General features: G+C 44.1%; 1 protein-coding gene across 1 annotated transcript in view; it reads left to right on the plus strand.

Annotated features, from left to right (window-relative positions):
- Positions 1-21519, plus strand: part of LOC309557970 (aldehyde oxidase 1-like) — a 159072-nt gene that overhangs the window by 45590 nt on the left and 91963 nt on the right. The window lies entirely within an intron of this gene.

The following is a 21519-nucleotide window of genomic DNA, read 5'->3' on the forward strand; positions in this document are numbered from 1 at the left end:
TTCCCCACAAATAGAGCTTTCTTTTGGTGGTATTTGATCACCTGTGTGATTTCTACTTTTTGCGCTATAAACAAAAAAAGAGCGACAATTTTGAAAAAATAACAATGTTTCAAATTTATTTTATGACATTCCCCCCAAAAAAAATTAAAAATCAAAGTTTTTTTTATCAACATTTTAGGCCAATTTGTTTTCTGCTATATATGTTTGGTAAAAAAAATTACAATAAGCGTATTTTGATTGGTTTGCGCAAAAGTTATCGCAGCTACTTACTACGGGAAATTTATATTGTTTTTTTTTCAACTAGTAATGGCGGTAATCTGGCGGCGATCTGCATTTTTTGTTTTTTTTTTGCGGGACTGCGAAATTGCGGCGGACAGATTGGACCCCTAACTGACATTTTTTACACTTTTGGGGGTACCAGTGACATTACTACAGTAATCAGTGCTATAAATATGCACTGTTACTGTAAAAATGACACTGGCAGGGAAGGGGTTAACTTTTATAGGTGATCAAGGGGTTAATGTATGCCTGGTGCTTACTGACGTGTGTGGGGGGAGTGGACTGTGTGACACAGGCCCAGATCGCAGGTTCAGCTATGCTGAATCCTGTAATCTGTCCCTACCTGTCACTTCCCTGCCTGTCACTTAGGACAGTGGTCCTCAACTCCGGTCCTCAGGGCCCACTAACAGGCCAGATTTTAAGTATTAACTTGGGGAGATGCAGACTAGAGTACTGCAATCACTGAGCAGCAAATTATATCACCTGAGATGTATTTCAGTTATCTTGCAAACCTGGCCTGTTAGTGGGCCCTGAGGACCAGGGTTGAGGACCACTGACTTAGGAGATCCGCCCGCTTTGTTTACACAAGCGGGCGGATCTCCTCACTCAATCCCCGACTATCGGGGAAGAGCAGTGGTGATCACCGCCTCTCCTCCCCTGGCCCGACTCCCGCTGTGTCTGAATACAGCGGGAGCGAGCCTCCGGTGGCGCGCGCCGCCCACAAGGGGAGGAGTCCAGCGACGTAGACCTACGTCGCTGGACGATAACGAACCACTTTGCCGCAGTATGCTCCATGTGAGCGGTTGGCAAGTGGTTAAAGAAAAAACGTGGAAGCTGAATTGTCTATTTGCAGAACTGCACCAGATTTTGCACTCTCCAGCTTTAGTAAATCAACCCTTATGTATTTTAATATGTGTGTTAATCTGTATAAATGTTTGAAGACAGATGCCCTTTCTTTTTCAGTAATTTTTATTACATATTGCAAAAAGTAAGTACAAGACTTAAAAATGTGCATATAACACAATCAGAATTCCAAAGACTCATATCAAAATGCTATGCAATACAGTAGGAATGGACAGCATAGTTTCCAGACAGATGCCTTTAATTATCATCCTGTCATTAATATCGATTTCATTGATAATAAACAGGAGAAGCAACCACAAAATTCAATCTAAATTCTTCAAGATCCACCCAAAACTGCTATTGTGCATGAAAGAAAATAAAAGAAAATGGCAACCAGGGGGTACTTGCCCAAAACCTCAGACTTCATAACTAGTGTTGAGCGAACACGGACTGTATTATTCGTGTTCGTACCGAATAATTGGATTTTTTTTACCCGAACACGGACACGGACACTTTACTGTATGTTCGGGTAAAAATCCGTGTTCGGTCGTTTTATTTCCGGGTTTTGCATGCTTTGGCGCTCTTTTCATGGCGGGCTTTCAACAGCCAATCAACAATCGTTTAACTGGTGTGCCTTAAGCCATCCCAGCCATGCCTGCAAATGTCTTAGTAGCTGTGATTGGCCGTCTGAAGCATGTGACCAAGTCTTTATAAGTTCGAGGCAGCCGCCGCAGCAGCGTCATTCTGCTGCTTAGCTAAGGGACAGAGCACACATCAATGTGCTGGCTGCTGATTAGGGAAAGATAGGCAGGAAAAAACCATTTGTGTCCGGATAGAATTGAGGGACAGGTCGGAGTGTTTAGGCAGGGCGAGTTGTAGGCATTTTAGGGATAGAGTCTGCTGAATTATAGGGTCAGTGTCTTCTACAAACTACAATCGATATTGCTGTGTGGGGGGTGGGGTGAATCTGCACTCAATCCTGATCTACGATCTCTTCTCAATCCTGTTAGGGACAGAGTCTGCTGAATTTTAGGGAAACTGTGTTCTACAAACTACAATCGATATTGCTGTGTGGTGTGGGATTGGAGATAGGCAGGTGTCAGTGATCCACATCCATTTTTCTGTGTGTGAGCTGCAGTAAACACAATCTTTTTGGGCTGCAGTGAACACAATCTTTTTGGGCTGCAGTGAACACAATCTTTTTGGGCTGCAGTGAACACAATCTTTTTGGGGTGCAGTGAACAAAATCTTTTTGGTGTGCAGTGAACACAATCCTTTTTGGTGTGCAGTGAACACAATCTTTGTGGGGTGCAGTGAACAAAATCCTTTGTGGGGTGCAGTGAACACAATCTTTTTGGGGTGCAGTGAACAAAATCCTTTTTGGGGTGCAGTGAACAACATCCTTTTTGGGGTGCAGTGAACACAATCTTTTTGGGGTGCAGTGAACAAAATCCTTTGTGGGGTGCAGTGAACACAATCTTTTTGGGGTGCAGTGAACACAATCTTTTTGGGGTGGAGTGAACAACATCCTTTTTGGGGTGCAGTGAACAAAATCCTTTTTGGGGTGCAGTGAACAAAATCATTTTTGGGGTGCAGTGAACACAATCTTTGTGGGGTGCAGTGAACACAATCTTTGTGGGGTGCAGTGAACACAATCTTTTTGGGGTGGAGTGAACAACATCCTTTTTGGGGTGCAGTGAACACAATCTTTTTGGGGTGCAGTGAACACAATCTTTGTGGGGTACAGTGAACAGAATCTTTGTGGGGTGCAGTGAACACAATCTTTGGGGGGTACAGTGAACACAATCTTTTTGGGGTGCAGTGAACACAATCTTTGTGGGGTGCAGTGAACACAATCTTTTTGGGGTGGAGTGAACAAAATCATTTTTGGGGTGCAGTGAACAACATCCTTTTTGGGGTGCAGTGATCAAAATCCTTTTTGGGGTGCAGTGAACACAATCTTTTTGGGTGCAGTGAACAAAATCCTTTGTGGGGTGCAGTGAACAGAATCTTTGTGGGGTGCAGTGAACACAATCTTTGGGGGGGTACAGTGAACACAATCTTTTTGGGGTGCAGTGAACACAATCTTTGTGGGGTACAGTGAACAGAATCTTTGTGGGGTGCAGTGAACACAATCTTTGGGGGGTACAGTGAACACAATCTTTTTGGGGTGCAGTGAACACAATCTTTGGGGGGTACAGTGAACACAATCTTTTTGGGGTGCAGTGAACACAATCTTTGTGGGGTGCAGTGAACACAATCTTTGGGGGGGTACAGTGAACACAATCTTTTTGGGGTGCAGTGAACAACATCCTTTTAGGGTGCAGTGAACACAATCTTTGTGGGGTGCAGTGAACAACATCCTTTTAGGGTGCAGTGAACACAATCTTTGTGGGGTACAGTGAACAGAATCTTTGTGGGGTGCAGTGAACACAATCTTTGGGGGGTACAGTGAACACAATCTTTGTGAGGTGCAGTGAACACAATCTTTGTGGGGTGCAGTGAACACAATCATTGTGGGGTGCAGTGAACTCAATCTTTGTGGGGTACAGTGAACACAATCTCATACTTCTGAAGATTTGAGGGTGCTGCCTGTTCCATACTCCCCCCTACTCCTCATCTAGCCTTTTAGGGGTACAAACAATAGTAATTGGGGCCTAGTGTGGTTGTGTACGTGTGATATACATACACTTTTTTTGGATCATATTTTCTATTCCGCTATTTAATCAAAAACCTTTGGGGATCAGTTAAATTGGGGGATAGTCTGTGTTGGTACGTGTGAGAGAGATCCACCTTTCCAAGTTGTTGGGGTTCATCTCATACTTCTGAAGGTTTGAGGGTGCTGCCTGTTCCATACTCCCCCTACTCCTAGCCTTTTAGGGGTACAAACAATAGTAATTGGGGCCTAGTGTGGTTGTGTACGTGTGATATACATACACTTTTTTTGGATCATATTTTCTATTCCGCTATTTAATCAAAAACCTTTGGGGATCAGTTAAATTGGGGGATAGTCTGTGTTGGTACGTGTGAGAGAGATCCACCTTTCCAAGTTGTTGGGGTTCATCTCATACTTCTGAAGGTTTGAGGGTGCTGCCTGTTCCATACCCCCCCTACTCCTCATCTAGCCTTTTAGGGGTACAAACAATAGTAATTGGGGCCTAGTGTGGTTGTGTACGTGTGATATACATACACTTTTTTTGGATCATATTTTCTATTCCGCTATTTAATCAAAAACCTTTGGGGATCAGTTAAATTGGGGAATAGTCTGTGTTGGTACGTGTGAGAGAGATCCACCTTTCCAAGTTTTTGGGGTTCATCTCATACTTCTGAAGATTTGAGGGTGCTGCCTGTTCCATACCCCCCCTACTCCTCATCTAGCCTTTTAGGGGTACAAACAATAGTAATTGGGGCCTAGTGTGGTTGTGTACGTGTGATATACATACACTTTTTTTGGATCATATTTTCTATTCCGCTATTTAATCAAAAACCTTTGGGGATCAGTTAAATTGGGGGATAGTCTGTGTTGGTACGTGTGAGAGAGATCCACCTTTCCAAGTTGTTGGGGTTCATCTCATACTTCTGAAGGTTTGAGGGTGCTGCCTGTTCCATACCCCCCCCTACTCCTCATCTAGCCTTTTAGGGGTACAAACAATAGTAATTGGGGCCTAGTGTGGTTGTGTACGTGTGATATACATACACTTTTTTTGGATCATATTTTCTATTCCGCTATTTAATCAAAAACCTTTGGGGATCAGTTAAATTGGGGGATAGTCTGTGTTGGTACGTGTGAGAGAGATCCACCTTTCCAAGTTGTTGGGGTTCATCTCATACTTCTGAAGGTTTGAGGGTGCTGCCTGTTCCATACCCCCCCTACTCCTCATCTAGCCTTTTAGGGGTACAAACAATAGTAATTGGGGCCTAGTGTGGTTGTGTACGTGTGATATACATACACTTTTTTTGGATCATATTTTCTATTCCGCTATTTAATCAAAAACCTTTGGGGATCAGTTAAATTGGGGGATAGTCTGTGTTGGTACGTGTGAGAGAGATCCACCTTTCCAAGTTGTTGGGGTTCATCTCATACTTCTGAAGGTTTGAGGGTGCTGCCTGTTCCATACTCCCCCCTACTCCTAGCCTTTTAGGGGTACAAACAATAGTAATTGGGGCCTAGTGTGGTTGTGTACGTGTGATATACATACACTTTTTTTGGATCATATTTTCTATTCCGCTATTTAATCAAAAACCTTTGGGGATCAGTTAAATTGGGGGATAGTCTGTGTTGGTACGTGTGAGAGAGATCCACCTTTCCAAGTTGTTGGGGTTCATCTCATACTTCTGAAGGTTTGAGGGTGCTGCCTGTTCCATACCCCCCCTACTCCTCATCTAGCCTTTTAGGGGTACAAACAATAGTAATTGGGGCCTAGTGTGGTTGTGTACGTGTGATATACATACACTTTTTTTGGATCATATTTTCTATTCCGCTATTTAATCAAAAACCTTTGGGGATCAGTTAAATTGGGGGATAGTCTGTGTTGGTACGTGTGAGAGAGATCCACCTTTCCAAGTTTTTGGGGTTCATCTCATACTTCTGAAGATTTGAGGGTGCTGCCTGTTCCATACCCCCCCTACTCCTCATCTAGCCTTTTAGGGGTACAAACAATAGTAATTGGGGCCTAGTGTGGTTGTGTACGTGTGATATACATACACTTTTTTTGGATCATATTTTCTATTCCGCTATTTAATCAAAAACCTTTGGGGATCAGTTAAATTGGGGGATAGTCTGTGTTGGTACGTGTGAGAGAGATCCACCTTTCCAAGTTGTTGGGGTTCATCTCATACTTCTGAAGGTTTGAGGGTGCTGCCTGTTCCATACCCCCCCTACTCCTCATCTAGCCTTTTAGGGGTACAAACAATAGTAATTGGGGCCTAGTGTGGTTGTGTACGTGTGCTATACATACACTTTTTTTGGATCATATTTTCTATTCCGCTATTTAATCAAAAACCTTTGGGGATCAGTTAAATTGGGGGATAGTCTGTGTTGGTACGTGTGAGAGAGATCCACCTTTCCAAGTTGTTGGGGTTCATCTCATACTTCTGAAGGTTTGAGGGTGCTGCCTGTTCCATACCCCCCCTACTCCTCATCTAGCCTTTTAGGGGTACAAACAATAGTAATTGGGGCCTAGTGTGGTTGTGTACGTGTGATATACATACACTTTTTTTGGATCATATTTTCTATTCCGCTATTTAATCAAAAACCTTTGGGGATCAGTTAAATTGGGGGATAGTCTGTGTTGGTACGTGTGAGAGAGATCCACCTTTCCAAGTTGTTGGGGTTCATCTCATACTTCTGAAGGTTTGAGGGTGCTGCCTGTTCCATACTCCCCCTACTCCTAGCCTTTTAGGGGTACAAACAATAGTAATTGGGGCCTAGTGTGGTTGTGTACGTGTGATATACATACACTTTTTTTGGATCATATTTTCTATTCCGCTATTTAATCAAAAACCTTTGGGGATCAGTTAAATTGGGGGATAGTCTGTGTTGGTACGTGTGAGAGAGATCCACCTTTCCAAGTTGTTGGGGTTCATCTCATACTTCTGAAGGTTTGAGGGTGCTGCCTGTTCCATACCCCCCCTACTCCTCATCTAGCCTTTTAGGGGTACAAACAATAGTAATTGGGGCCTAGTGTGGTTGTGTACGTGTGATATACATACACTTTTTTTGGATCATATTTTCTATTCCGCTATTTAATCAAAAACCTTTGGGGATCAGTTAAATTGGGGGATAGTCTGTGTTGGTACGTGTGAGAGAGATCCACCTTTCCAAGTTTTTGGGGTTCATCTCATACTTCTGAAGATTTGAGGGTGCTGCCTGTTCCATACCCCCCCTACTCCTCATCTAGCCTTTTAGGGGTACAAACAATAGTAATTGGGGCCTAGTGTGGTTGTGTACGTGTGATATACATACACTTTTTTTGGATCATATTTTCTATTCCGCTATTTAATCAAAAACCTTTGGGGATCAGTTAAATTGGGGGATAGTCTGTGTTGGTACGTGTGAGAGAGATCCACCTTTCCAAGTTGTTGGGGTTCATCTCATACTTCTGAAGGTTTGAGGGTGCTGCCTGTTCCATACTCCCCCTACTCCTCATCTAGCCTTTTAGGGATACAAACAATAGTAATTGGGGCCCAGTGTGGTTGTGTACGTGTGATATACATACACTTTTTTTGGATCATATTTTCTATTCCGCTATTTAATCAAAAACCTTTGGGGATCAGTTAAATTGGGGGATAGTCTGTGTTGGTACGTGTGAGAGAGATCCACCTTTCCAAGTTGTTGGGGTTCATCTCATACTTCTGAAGGTTTGAGGGTGCTGCCTGTTCCATACCCCCCCTACTCCTCATCTAGCCTTTTAGGGGTACAAACAATAGTAATTGGGGCCTAGTGTGGTTGTGTACGTGTGATATACATACACTTTTTTTGGATCATATTTTCTATTCCGCTATTTAATCAAAAACCTTTGGGGATCAGTTAAATTGGGGGATAGTCTGTGTTGGTACGTGTGAGAGAGATCCACCTTTCCAAGTTTTTGGGGTTCATCTCATACTTCTGAAGATTTGAGGGTGCTGCCTGTTCCATACTCCTCCTCCTACTGCTCAACCATCCTTTTAGGGGTACAAACAATAGTAATTGGGGCCTAGTGTGGTTGTGTACGTGTGATATACATACACTTTTTTTGGATCATATTTTCTATTCCGCTATTTAATCAAAAACCTTTGGGGATCAGTTAAATTGGGGGATAGTCTGTGTTGGTACGTGTGAGAGAGATCCACCTTTCCAAGTTGTTGGGGTTCATCTCATACTTCTGAAGGTTTGAGGGTGCTGCCTGTTCCATACTCCCCCTACTCCTAGCCTTTTAGGGGTACAAACAATAGTAATTGGGGCCTAGTGTGGTTGTGTACGTGTGATATACATACACTTTTTTTGGATCATATTTTCTATTCCGCTATTTAATCAAAAACCTTTGGGGATCAGTTAAATTGGGGGATAGTCTGTGTTGGTACGTGTGAGAGAGATCCACCTTTCCAAGTTGTTGGGGTTCATCTCATACTTCTGAAGGTTTGAGGGTGCTGCCTGTTCCATACCCCCCCTACTCCTCATCTAGCCTTTTAGGGGTACAAACAATAGTAATTGGGGCCTAGTGTGGTTGTGTACGTGTGATATACATACACTTTTTTTGGATCATATTTTCTATTCCGCTATTTAATCAAAAACCTTTGGGGATCAGTTAAATTGGGGGATAGTCTGTGTTGGTACGTGTGAGAGAGATCCACCTTTCCAAGTTTTTGGGGTTCATCTCATACTTCTGAAGATTTGAGGGTGCTGCCTGTTCCATACCCCCCCTACTCCTCATCTAGCCTTTTAGGGGTACAAACAATAGTAATTGGGGCCTAGTGTGGTTGTGTACGTGTGATATACATACACTTTTTTTGGATCATATTTTCTATTCCGCTATTTAATCAAAAACCTTTGGGGATCAGTTAAATTGGGGGATAGTCTGTGTTGGTACGTGTGAGAGAGATCCACCTTTCCAAGTTGTTGGGGTTCATCTCATACTTCTGAAGGTTTGAGGGTGCTGCCTGTTCCATACTCCCCCCTACTCCTCATCTAGCCTTTTAGGGGTACAAACAATAGTAATTGGGGCCCAGTGTGGTTGTGTACGTGTGATATACATACACTTTTTTTGGATCATATTTTCTATTCCGCTATTTAATCAAAAACCTTTGGGGATCAGTTAAATTGGGGGATAGTCTGTGTTGGTACGTGTGAGAGAGATCCACCTTTCCAAGTTGTTGGGGTTCATCTCATACTTCTGAAGGTTTGAGGGTGCTGCCTGTTCCATACCCCCCCTACTCCTCATCTAGCCTTTTAGGGGTACAAACAATAGTAATTGGGGCCTAGTGTGGTTTTGTACGTGTGATATACATACACTTTTTTTGGATCATATTTTCTATTCCGCTATTTAATCAAAAACCTTTGGGGATCAGTTAAATTGGGGGATAGTCTGTGTTGGTACGTGTGAGAGAGATCCACCTTTCCAAGTTTTTGGGGTTCATCTCATACTTCTGAAGATTTGAGGGTGCTGCCTGTTCCATACTCCTCCTCCTACTGCTCAACCATCCTTTTAGGGGTACAAACAATAGTAGTTGGGGCCTAGTGTGGTGGTGTACGTGCGAGATACATACACTTTCTTTTTGATCATATTTTCTATTCCGCTATTCAATTAAAACCTTTGGGGATCAATTCAATTGCGAGATAGTCTGTGTCGGTACGTGTGAGATCCACCTTTCCAAGTTTTTGGGGTTCATCTCATACTTCTGAAGATTTGAGGGTGCTGCCTGTTCCATACTCCTCCTCCTACTCCTCATCCATCCTTTTAGGGGTACAAACAATAGTAATTGGGGCCTAGTGTGGTTGTGTACGTGCGAGATACATACACTTTTTTTGATCATATTTCCTATTCCGCTATTCAATAAAAACCTTTGAGGATCAATTGAATTGCGGGATAGTCTGTGTCGGTACGTGTGAGATCCACCTTTCCAAGTTTTTGGGGTTCATCTCATACTTCTGAAGATTTGAGGGTGCTGTCTGTTCCATACTCCTCCTACTCCTCATCCATCCTTTTAGGGGTAGAAACAATAGTAATTGGGGCCTAGTGTGGTTTTGTACGTGCGAGATACATACACTTTTTTGGATCATATTTCCTATTCCGCTATTCAATAAAAACCTTTCTAGGGCAAGATCTTAAATTACAGAAATATGAGGAGACCGTCAAATAAGGGCCGTGGCCTGGGTCGTGGTGCTGCTGGTAGAGCTCCTGTTGCAAGGAGAGGACGTGGTCGATCTGTGCCAGCTACACGCACAAGTGAAACACCTTCCTCAAGTGTGAGTAGGCGACAGAACCTGCATCAGTATTTGGTAGGGCATCAAACGCCCCTAGAAGTGATGAGGCCAGAACAAGTTGAGGCGATAGTAGATTGGTTTGCTGCTGACAGTGCCTCCAGTTCCTTCACATTGTCTCCCACCCAGTCTACTGCAGAAAGGTCAGAGTTGGCACCTGCAGCCAATGTCATACCGTCTTTCACCTCACCCCCTTGCAAATCAGGCCAGCAGTCTGAGCCCCAAGCCATACAGCAGTCTCTTATTCTTTTTGAGGACTCTGTCAGCAGGGTTTCCCAGGGCCATCCACCTAGCCCTGCCCCAGAAGTGGAAGAGATTGAGTGCAGCGATGCCCAACCACTTATTTCTCAAGATGAGTACATGCAAGGATCATCGCAGCACGTCTCCGATGATGACGAAACGCAGGTGCCAACTGCTGCGGCGTTCAGCATTGTGGAGACCGACAAGGAGGGCAGGGGTGAAGACTGGGTGGAAGATGATGTGGAGGACGATGAGGTCCTCGACCCCACATGGAATGAACGTCATGCAGGTGACCTGAGTAGTTTGGAGGAAGAGGCGGTGGTCGCACAGAGCCACCAGCACAGCAGAAGAGGGAGCAGGGTGCAGAAGCGGAGCGGCCGTGCCCTAGACACTACGCCCGCTACTGCCCAACGCAGCAAGGGAACGAGCGCACCAAAGTCAGCTCAAAGGAGTTCTCTAGCGTGGAAGTTCTTTAGAAAATGTGCTGATGACAGGACACGAGTGGTTTGCACCCTGTGCAATCAGAGCTTGAAGCGAGGCATAAACCTTCTCAACCTGAGCACAACCTGCATGATCAGGCATCTAAGTGCAAAGCACGAGCTGCAGTGGAGTACACACCTTCAAAACCAAGAAACGTCTCTGGCTCATCCTGCTTCCTCTTCTGCTGCAGTCTCGGCCGCTCCAGCCACATCTGTAGTGATACCGGCACCTGCCACCCCGCAAACAGACGATCTGTCAGCAACACCACCACCTGGGTCACCAACAACCATCTCCACAATGTCCCGTGGAAGCGTTCAGCTTTCCATCTCCCAAACACTTGAGAGGAAGAGGAAGTACCCCCCTACCCACCCGCGATCCCTGGCCCTGAATGCCAGCATTTCAAAATTATTGGCCTTTGAAATGCTGTCATTCCGTCTGGTGGAGACGCACAGTTTTAAAAACCTTATGTCGGTGGCTGTCCCACAGTACGTCGTGCCCAGCCGCCACTACTTTTCCAGGCAAGCCATCCCTTCCCTGCACAACCAAGTGGGGGAAAATATCAGGTGTGCACTGCGCAACGCCATCTGTGCCAAGGTCCACCTAACTACGGATACGTGGACCAGTAAGCACGGTCAGGGGCGTTATATCTCCCTAACGGCACACTGGGTAAATGCAGTGGCGGATGGGCCTGAGGCGGATAGCAATTTGGCGCATGTCCTTCCACCACCGAGGATTGCAGGGCGCTTCAGTTTGCCTCCTGTTCGTAACTCCTCCTACTCCGCTTCCTCATCCTCTACCGCCTCCTCATCCGGACAGCGTAACACCTTCACCACCAACTTCAGCACGGCCAGGGGTAAACGACAGCAGGCAGTTTTACAACTTGCCTGTTTGGGGGACAAACCACACACCGCGCAGGAGTTGTGGAGGAGCATGGAACAGCAGACAAATGAGTGGTTGCTGCCAGCGAGCCTCAAGCCCGGCCTGGTGGTGTGCGATAACGGGCGAAATCTCATAGCAGCTCTGGGCCTAGCCGGTTTGACGCACATCCCTTGCCTGGCGCATGTGCTGAATTTGGTGGTGCAGAGGTTCCTTAAAAACTACCCCGATATGTCAGAGCTGCTGCAGAAAGTGCGGGCCGTTTGTGCGCACTTTCGGCGTTCTCACCCTGCTGCTGCTCGCCTGGCAGCGCTGCAGCGTAACTTCGGCCTTCCCGCTCACCGCCTCATATGTGACGTGCCCACAAGGTGGAACTCCACCTTGCACATGCTGGAAAGACTGTGCGAGCAGCAGCAGGCCATAGTGGAGTTTCAGCTGCAGCACGCACGCGTGAGTCGCTCTGCGGAACAGCACCACTTCACCACCAATAACTGGGCCTCCATGCGAGACCTGTGTGCCTTGTTGCGCTGTTTTGAGTACTCCACCAACATGGCCAGTGGCAATGACGCCGTTCTCAGCTTAACTATCCCACTTCTATGCCTCCTTGAAAAAACAATTCGGGCGATGATGGAAGAGGATGTGGCACAGGATGAGGAGGAGGAGGAGGATGAAGAGGTAACATTTCCAAGGCTTTCAGGGCAGTCATTCGCAAGGGGCTCCGAGGGTGGGTTCCTGCACACGCAAACGCCAGGGACGCAATTGTCCAGCAGGGGCACAGTTCTGGAGGATGAGGAGGATGAGGAGGAGGAGGAGCTGGAGGAGGAGATGGAACCATGTTCACAGCAGGGTGGCACCCAGGCCAGCTCATGGCCATCACTGGTGCGTGGCTGGGGGGATACAGAGGACACGGACGATACACCTCCCACAGAGGACAGCCTTTCGTTGCCTCTGGGCAGCCTGGCACACATGAGCGATTACATGCTGCAGTGTCTCCACAACGACCGCCGAGTTGCCCACATTCTAACTTGTGCTGATTACTGGGTGGCCACGCTGCTGGATCCCCGTTACAAGGACAACGTACCGTCCTTAATTCACTCACTGGAGCGCGATCGCAAGATGCGCGAGTACAAGCGCACGCTGGTAGACGCCATGCTGCTGGCATTCCCATCTGACAGCGGGGCCACAGTGGAAGCACAAGGCGGAGGAGGAGGAGGAGGAGGAGGAGGTCGCCAACGCAACCAGGGCACCGCCAGCACCTCAGAAGGCAGGGTTAGCATGGCCGAAATGTGGAAAAGCTTTGTCAGCACGCCACAACAAACAGCAGCACCAGCAGCTCAGATGGAACGTCTTAGCAGGAGGCAGCATTTTACCAACATGGTGGAGCAGTATGTGTGCACACGCCTACATGTAGTGAATGACGGGTCTGCCCCCTTCAACTTCTGGGTCTCCAAATTGGGCACATGGCCTGAGCTTGCCCTTTACGCCTTGGAGGTGCTGGCGTGCCCTGCAGCCAGTGTATTATCTGAACGGGTATTTAGCACGGCTGGGGGCGTTATAACAGACAAGCGCAGCCGCCTGTCCAGAGACAATGTGGACAAGCTCACGTTCATTAAAATGAACCAGGCATGGATCCCACGGGACTTTTCCGTACCTTATGCAGAATAGCAATGGATACCGACCTTACCCACCCATTGTTCCATTTTTGCTCTTTCTCACTCTTTTGGGGTGTACCCTCATTTAAAATTTTTGAAAAGAAGCAGTGTTGGCTACCTCGTCCTCCTCCTCAGGGCCAGATTAATGTAGGGGCTATTGGAGCTGCAGCTCCAGGCCCCTACCTTTTATATAGGCCCCGGGTTGGCCATATTCACTGTTACCGCTCTTCTGTCACTTGTAAACACAGAAGTCTGGCTTCTATGCTCGCTTCCCCAGGCAGCACCCTCAGAACCTCCCCACACAGCGTGAAGGCCGGACAAGGAGGGACAGTTGGCGATGCATGGATGTGTTTATGGGCTTCAGAGACAGCATCCCATGTTGAATTAGGCATGCATGGCTGCACCCTTCCTCCTCTGGGTGCATGGCAAGGCACGGCCCTTAAGGCCCTTCAAAATCCTCAGCACCAAGCCCATGATGCTGTTAATCCGGCCCTGGTCCTCCTCCACCGCCGCTTCCACCTACACCGCCCATAGGTGTGCGCAGCCTATTGCATTAAGGTGTGCACCCCAAAGTTGAAATACACATGCATGTGTTTGCCAGCAGGGAGAGTAATGTATCGGGGCCATGTACCTGTAGGCAAGGAGAAATAGAGCAGAGCAGGTCCCAGGGAGATCTTTCCCATCTCCTCACTGGCAATGCTATGTGCCCTAGGTGATTAGGGTGTGCCCAGGCACACCCAGCACACCCTGTGCGCACGCCTATGTCACCGCCACATCCACCACCACCTCAACCTCCCTCCTACTCCATATGGGCCTCGTCCTTCAGAGATGAAGAAGAACATTGTTTTATTTTTCTGTTTTTTTTTGTTGTTTTAAGTTATTTCCCTATCCACATTTGTTTGCAGAGCACTTGCCATGCTCTTAATTACGTTTTGCTGCCATTTGCAGCACTCTAGCCCTTTCCTTTGGTGTTTTAGAGCCATTTTAGTGCCTTAAAGTTCGGGTCCCCATTGACTTCAATGGGGTTCGGTGTCCGGGAAAAGTTCGGTAAAAGTCCGGGGAACGGACCCGGACTTTTTTTTAAAGTTCGGCCGAACCCGTCGAACACGGACATCTAGGTGTCCGCTCAACCCTATTCATAACTCAATAATCCATATTAAATTTGTGACTGGCAATTTTCATGTTTACATTTTTACTAAAGTGTCTTTTCTCCATTTTTTTTTTTTGTGTCCCTCTTTGTATGGAGAGTGTATATATAAAAAAAAAAAAAAAACATAACTATTTTTTATTGTGAGAGATTTAGCACAAGTTGAATCTACTGCACACTTACTTAAAATGTCATAGAGTTGTTTCCTGCATATATTGCATTGTGAAATGGGTTCTGAAGAGCTTGTAGAAGTGATGTGGGTAGGTGGGGAACCACTTGCCGACCGTCTAACTGTAAATGTATGTCATTACTTTGACATTAACCACTTAAGCCCCGGAGGATTTGGCTGCTAAAAGACCAGGGTTTTTTTTGCGATTTTTTTTTTTTACTGCGTGACTTTAACGGACAATTGCGCGGTCGTGCGACGTTGTACCTAAACGAATTTGACGTCCTTTTTTTCCCCACAAACAGAGCTTTCTTTTGGTGGTATTTGATCACCTGTGCGATTTTTTGATCATGCGCTATAAACAAAAAAAAAGGGTCAATTTTGCAAAAATAACAATATTTTTCACATTTTTTTTAAATGAAATTCCCCCCCCAAAAAAATGTAAAAATCTAAATTTTTTAACATTTTCGGCCAATTTGTTTTATGCTACATGTTTGGTAAAAAAAAATCGCAAAAAGCGTATTTTGATTGGTTTGCGCAAAAGTTATCGCGTTTACTAACAAAGGGAAAGATTTTTGTCATTTTTGGTGTTTTTTTTTTAACGCGTAATGGCGGCGATCTGCGATTTTTTTTTTTTTTTTTCGGTACTGCGACATTGCGGCGGACAGATCTCACCCTTGACTGACATTTTTGACACTTTTGGGGTTACCAGTGACATTACTGCAGTAATCAGTGCTATACATATGCACTGTTACTGCAAAAATGACACTGGCAGGGAAGGGGTTAACTTTATTGGAGAGGGAGGGGTTAAGTGTGTCCTAGGGGCGTGATTCTAACTGTATAGGGACATGGCTATTGGTGTAAAAACAAAGATCAACGGTCCTACATAGTAGAACCGTCTGATCTTCATTTTTACACCAGGGAGAATGACGGGCGGCTTGTTTACATAAGCCGCTCTGCCTTTCTCCCTTCACCGGAGCGATCGTAGTGTGACCGGCAGACATCGAGTCCGCTCGTCACACGCACTGACTTGTCTATGAACGAGCCGCGGCGGGCGCGCGCCCGCCCGCAATTGGCTCTCAAGTCACTGACAGGCGAGTGACGTATCCATACGTCACTCTGCCTGGCCGGGGCTGACCGCCGCAGTATATAGCCGTGCAGTGGCCGGCAACCGGTTAAATATCGGGGTTATGGCAGCAGCTAGCTTTTTGACCCCAGATCTCTCAATAAGGAGGACCTGTCAATGCTTATTTCTGTTACAAGGTATGCTTACATTACTTGTAATAGGAATAAAAGTGATCCAAAAAAAAAATTAAGAGACAGTGTAAAAATAAAAATTTAAAATAAGAAAAAAAAATGATAGCGCCCCCATAACTCCGAGCTCAAACGCATATGTAAGTTGTATATGGAAGTTGCGCTCGCATATGCAAACTGTGTTTATTCCACACATGTGAGGTATCACCACGATCGTTCGAGCGAGAGCAATATTTCTAGTGCAAGACTTCCTCTGTAACCTGTAAAAAAAAAAAAAAAGTTTTAAATCCTCGCCTGTGGAGATTTTTAAGTACCGTAGCTTGTCGCCATTTCACAAGGGTGCGCAATTTTTAAAAGCGTGACAAGTTGGGTATCTATTTACTTGGTGTAACGTGATCTTTCACGTTCTACAAAAAAAATTGGGCTGACTTTTTTACTTTTATTTTTTATTAAAATATGTTTTCCAAAGACCACTGCACAAATATGGTGTGACATAAAATATTGTAACAGCTGCCATTTTATTCTGTAGGTTCTCTGCTAAAAATATTGTTTGGGGGTTCTAAGTAATTTTCTAGCAAAAAATACAGATTTTTATCTTGTACACAACAAACGTCAGAAAAAGGCCTGGTGTTAGAACAGTAGCTTTCACCACTTTTTTGGTTGTAAACTGAAAAGTGTAAACCAGATCTACAGTTCAAGATTACCTCAGATAAGATTCGGGTTAAATGAGAGTTCTTTGACCATGAGTCAAAGCTTTAACACAGCAACAGAAATTTATTGGTAAATGGCATGGAGGCCTAAATTTAATTCACAACAATTTTATAGTACATACAAAATGGAAAATATTCATAGGTTAACTGAAAAATATAGAGTATGATACTCAAAACATGAAGATACAAACGGCCAGACGTACAACACATAGAACAGGCATTTAGATACAAGTGCAAGAGGTAGATTCCATAGTTGCCATGCTCACAAAGAGTTTCATTGTAGTCTGCTGATTCAGAGAGTTTTTTTCTCCTTTCCGCCTTAACTGGTATAGACCTATCCCCAGCAGCCTTGCTGATTGGTGTAGCTGTCTTACCCTCTCCTCCTCCATTTCAGGATTGGACAACTTCCTCATCCCCTATGTTTAACATAACCCAGCCTCTCGATAGCCCTTCACTCTGGGGGGGGGGGGGGGATTAATCATGCCAGGTCATCTCCTGGGCAAATTGTCCATCCCTGAACAGACAGCCACCTTCATTGCATATCTAAAGAGAGCGTCTTTGAAGTGGGAGCAGAGATAACAAGGGAAGAGACATGGCCTATTGTCAATTATTACCTTGGCCCCGTGTAAGGTCTGTGAGAAGTAGCCTGACCTAACCACATTCCTGCACTTCAAAAGGACTTGCTAATCAATTACTAATGCCTGCAGGCTGGGTTTACAAAAATGGGTGCCTTTAACTTGTCTCTTCTATTAGTCCAAACTAAGCCCCATATTTTAGAAGTATAAAAAAAATATACATATACACACATATCTATTTACAGTTACTAATGGGAGATTACACATAAACTTCTCATAAGGCAACAGGGGCGATCCCCAACAATAAATTTGAATTAAAGTATATTTATAGAATATCTAAACCCAAGAATACAATGTAATATATTGCTGAAATGCAGTAAACTTGCCCCTTCCTGTTAGCTGAACTGAAAGTTCAAACAAACTACTGCCCACTAGGGATGATCGAACGGTTCGGGTCGACCATCGGTTCGGCCTGAACATTGGGTGTTCGAGGTTCGGCCAAATTTAGAACTTTTTGCCCAAAAAGTTCGGAATTCGGCAACCAGAACCGCCCAAAATGCAATGCTTCAGGAAATGGGCTTTAAAAGCCCGTGATTGGACCAGAACCATTAGCAAAAGCCAATTGAGGGGGCAGGAGAATGCTAGGAATGTGATTGGAGTGACTAGGGGGTCCCTAGATCAATCATTAGTGAATACGCCCTCCAGTATATAAGATCGCCCCCGCCATATTCCTAGCATTGTTATACTGGACATGGAAGAGAGTGGAAGCAGTTCTGTTAATTTTACTTTAAAAGTGTCATTTAGCTATTTTTAGTGTGAGGAAAGGGATATCTAGTGTAGTTAGAGTGCTCCTTTACACTTAAGTTAGCTTCAAAAATTTAGTTTCTGTAGGGAAAGTATGAAGTGTCAGGGGACCGTAGTGTAGTGTAGGGTTTACTGACAGTGACTGCTATAGAGAAATGATCATTTCTCTGAATAGCTTCGGGACACCATTATGGCTTCTCACCAGCCAAGCATTTTTTATGCTGCAGGGGCTGCCACTGTCAGTGCTTTTTTGAGGACATGTTTGATGTCAGACATGACATCTGAACATGTGTATAGGGGGTATATATATACATATATGTCTGTATATACACCCCTAGACATATATAGGTGTGATAGTAGCAGAAATAAATGCTTGCGCTAATTAAATCATTTACACAGATATGTCTGCTACTATCACACCTATATATGTCTAGGTGTGTATATAAATATATGTATGTGTGTATATATACCACTATACACAAGTTCAGATGTTTTGCCTGCCTCAAAAGATCCCCAAAAAATGCCAAAAAAAACGCGTGGTCTTTGCAGTCAGGAAAAACATCTGAACTTGTGTATAGTGGTACTGTGCACAAGTTCTGATGTTTTGCCTGCCTCCAAAAACCCCCAAAAAATGGCAGCAAAAACACACCTGGGCATTTTGTTTTGGACGCTAGCGTTTTTTTTGGCATTTTTTTTGGGTTCTTTGCAGTCAGGAAAAACATCTGAACTTGTGTATAGTGGTACTGTGCACAAGTTCTGATGTTTTTCCTGCCTCCAAAAACTCCCAAAAAATGCCAGCAAAAACACACCTGGGCATTTTTTTTTTTTTGACGCTAGCGTTTTTTTGGGCATTTTTTGGGGTTCTTTTGAGGCAGGCAAAACATCTGAACTTGTGTATAGTGGTATATATACACACATACATATATTTATATACACACCTAGACATACTGTATATAGGTGTGATAGTAGCAGAAATATATCTGTGTAAATGATTTAATTAGCGCAAGCATTTATTTCTGCTACTATCACACCTATATATGTCTAGGTGTGTATAAACATATAAGTATGTGTGTATATATACCACTATAGACAAGTTCAGATGTTTTGCCTGCCTCAAAAGAACCCCAAAAAATGCCAAAAAAAATGCCCAGGTGTGTTTTTGCTGCCATTTTTTGGGGGTTTTTGGAGGCAGGCAAAACATCTGAACTTGTGCACAGTACCACTATACACAAGTTCAGATGTTTTTCCTGACTGCAAAGAACCCAAAAAAATGCCAAAAAAAACGCTAGCGTCCAAAAAAAAATGCCCAGGTGTGTTTTTGCTGCCATTTTTTGGGGGGTTTTGGAGGCAGGCAAAACATCAGAACTTGTGCACAGTACCACTATACACAAGTTCAGATGTTTTTCCTGACTGCAAAGAACCCCAAAAAATTCCTGCTATTAAACCAGGGGAGAGAAGCTAACTACCTGTCCTGAAAGAAAGTGTTCTAATACAAACAATCTTTTTTTTTTCTGGTTCTGGACATGCTACAGAGCTGAAACTTCACATGCACACCTTTTAGACCCCCCAGATCTGAAATCCAAAGTAAAAATCAAAAAATCTCTATTTTTTTTTTTAATTTTTTCAATAATTGGCTTTTTTATCAAAAATGACAATTTTTAAGAACTTTTTTTTGTGTGATTAATAGTTAATGGGGCATGACCCAGAACCCTGGGCACTTTTTAGGGGCGTTTATTGGGTTTTAGGGCTTAAAAATGGTGTTTATTTATTACCGAAGTTCGGGTCCCATTGATTTCAATGGGGTTCTGAAATCCGGGCCGAACTTTCAGGAAGTTCGGATGTTCTGGCCGAACCAAACTTTTTTTAAATAGTTCGATCATCCTTACTGCCCACCCACCACCACATAATGGAGATGGAAAGGACGTTTTTCTTAAAGTGTGGGTGACAACCAGGACTCCCTCATAGATACAGTGGAGTAAGTAGGAGTGTTGCGGAGATCGAGAAGTGTGCTTTTCACAGGATTACTAGGTGAAAATAAAGGGAAAAAGCCTAATGGCGAAAAAACGATTGCATCCACCTTATCGAAATACTGGAAAGCTGCAATATGTTTATGAATTAGATACACATTAACCGTTTGCCGACCATATCACTTGCATGTACAGCGACAAGGTGGCTCTGCTGCACCAGGTCATGTACTAGGTACGTGATCCGGAACTCCTGAGTAGGGGGCACTCGCCAGGGAACCATCTGTGCTGTGATTATACACATCAGATGCCAATCATCAGGAAGACACACAGGACAGAGCTCTGTCCTGTCAGCGGGGAAGGAATGGATTTTCTGTCCCCGCAAAGCAGGGAAAAAAAATCAATGGCTTGGTAAAAGCACCACACACAAAACACTAGTTAGGCATAAGTTTTAACCCTTTGATTGCCCTAGATGGTTAACCCCTCCTCAGCCAGAGTCATTAGTGCAGTGACAGTCCTTATTTTTAGCACTGATCACTGTATTAGTGTCACTTTTTCCCAAAAAGTCAGTGTTCGATTTGTCCACCGCAACATCGCAGTCCCACTAGAAGTCACTGATCGCCCCATAATTGGTAATAAATAGAAATTCCAGTATATATGTAGTCGCTATAATGTTTGCCCAAACCAATCAATGTTTGCTTATTGGGATTTATTAACTAAAAATATGTAGCAGAATACATGTTGGTCTAAGTTTACACAGAAAATAGAATTTTTCTTTTTCAGTTTTTTTTTTTGGATATGTTTATAGCAGAAAGTAAAGTGTGTGTATATGTGTGTGTGTATATATGTGTGTGTGTGTGTGTGTGTGTGTGTGTGTGTGTGTGTGTGTGTGTGTGTATATATATATATATATATATATATATATATATATATAATATAGATATATATAGATCTATATATATATATATATATCAGTGCTTTGCGAAAGTATTCGGCCCCCTTTGAACTTTTCGACCTTCTGCCACATTTCAGGCTTCAAACATAAATCTATAAAACTGTAATTTTTTGTGAAGAATCAACAACAAGTGGGACACAATCATGAAGTGGAAGGAAATTTATTGGATATTTCAAACTTTTTTAACAAATAAAAAACTGAAAAACTGGGCGTGCAAAATTATTCAGCCCCCTTAAGTTAATAATTTGTAGCGCCACCTTTTGCTGCGATTACAGCTGTAAGTCGCTTGGGGTATGGGGTATGTCTCTATCAGTTTTGCACATCAAGAGACTGAAATTTTTGCCCATTCCTCCTTGCAAAACAGCTCGAGCTCAGTGAGGTTGGATGGAGAGCGTTTGTGAACAGCAGTTTCAGTTCTTTCCACAGATTCTCGATTGGATTCAGGTCTGGACTTTGACTTGGCCATTCTAACACCTGGATATATAAAAAACGATAAACTATCAGCGCAAAGCCATGTAAAAGATTCACATAAAGTGCAATAAATCGTAGAAAAATCAATGTGCATAAAAATCAATGTGCATAGGAATCAGTGTGCATAAAAATCAATATACATAA

The sequence above is a fragment of the Pelophylax lessonae genome (assembly GCF_965119305.1).
Source record: "Pelophylax lessonae genome assembly, chromosome: 6".
Taxonomy (NCBI): domain Eukaryota; kingdom Metazoa; phylum Chordata; class Amphibia; order Anura; family Ranidae; genus Pelophylax; species Pelophylax lessonae.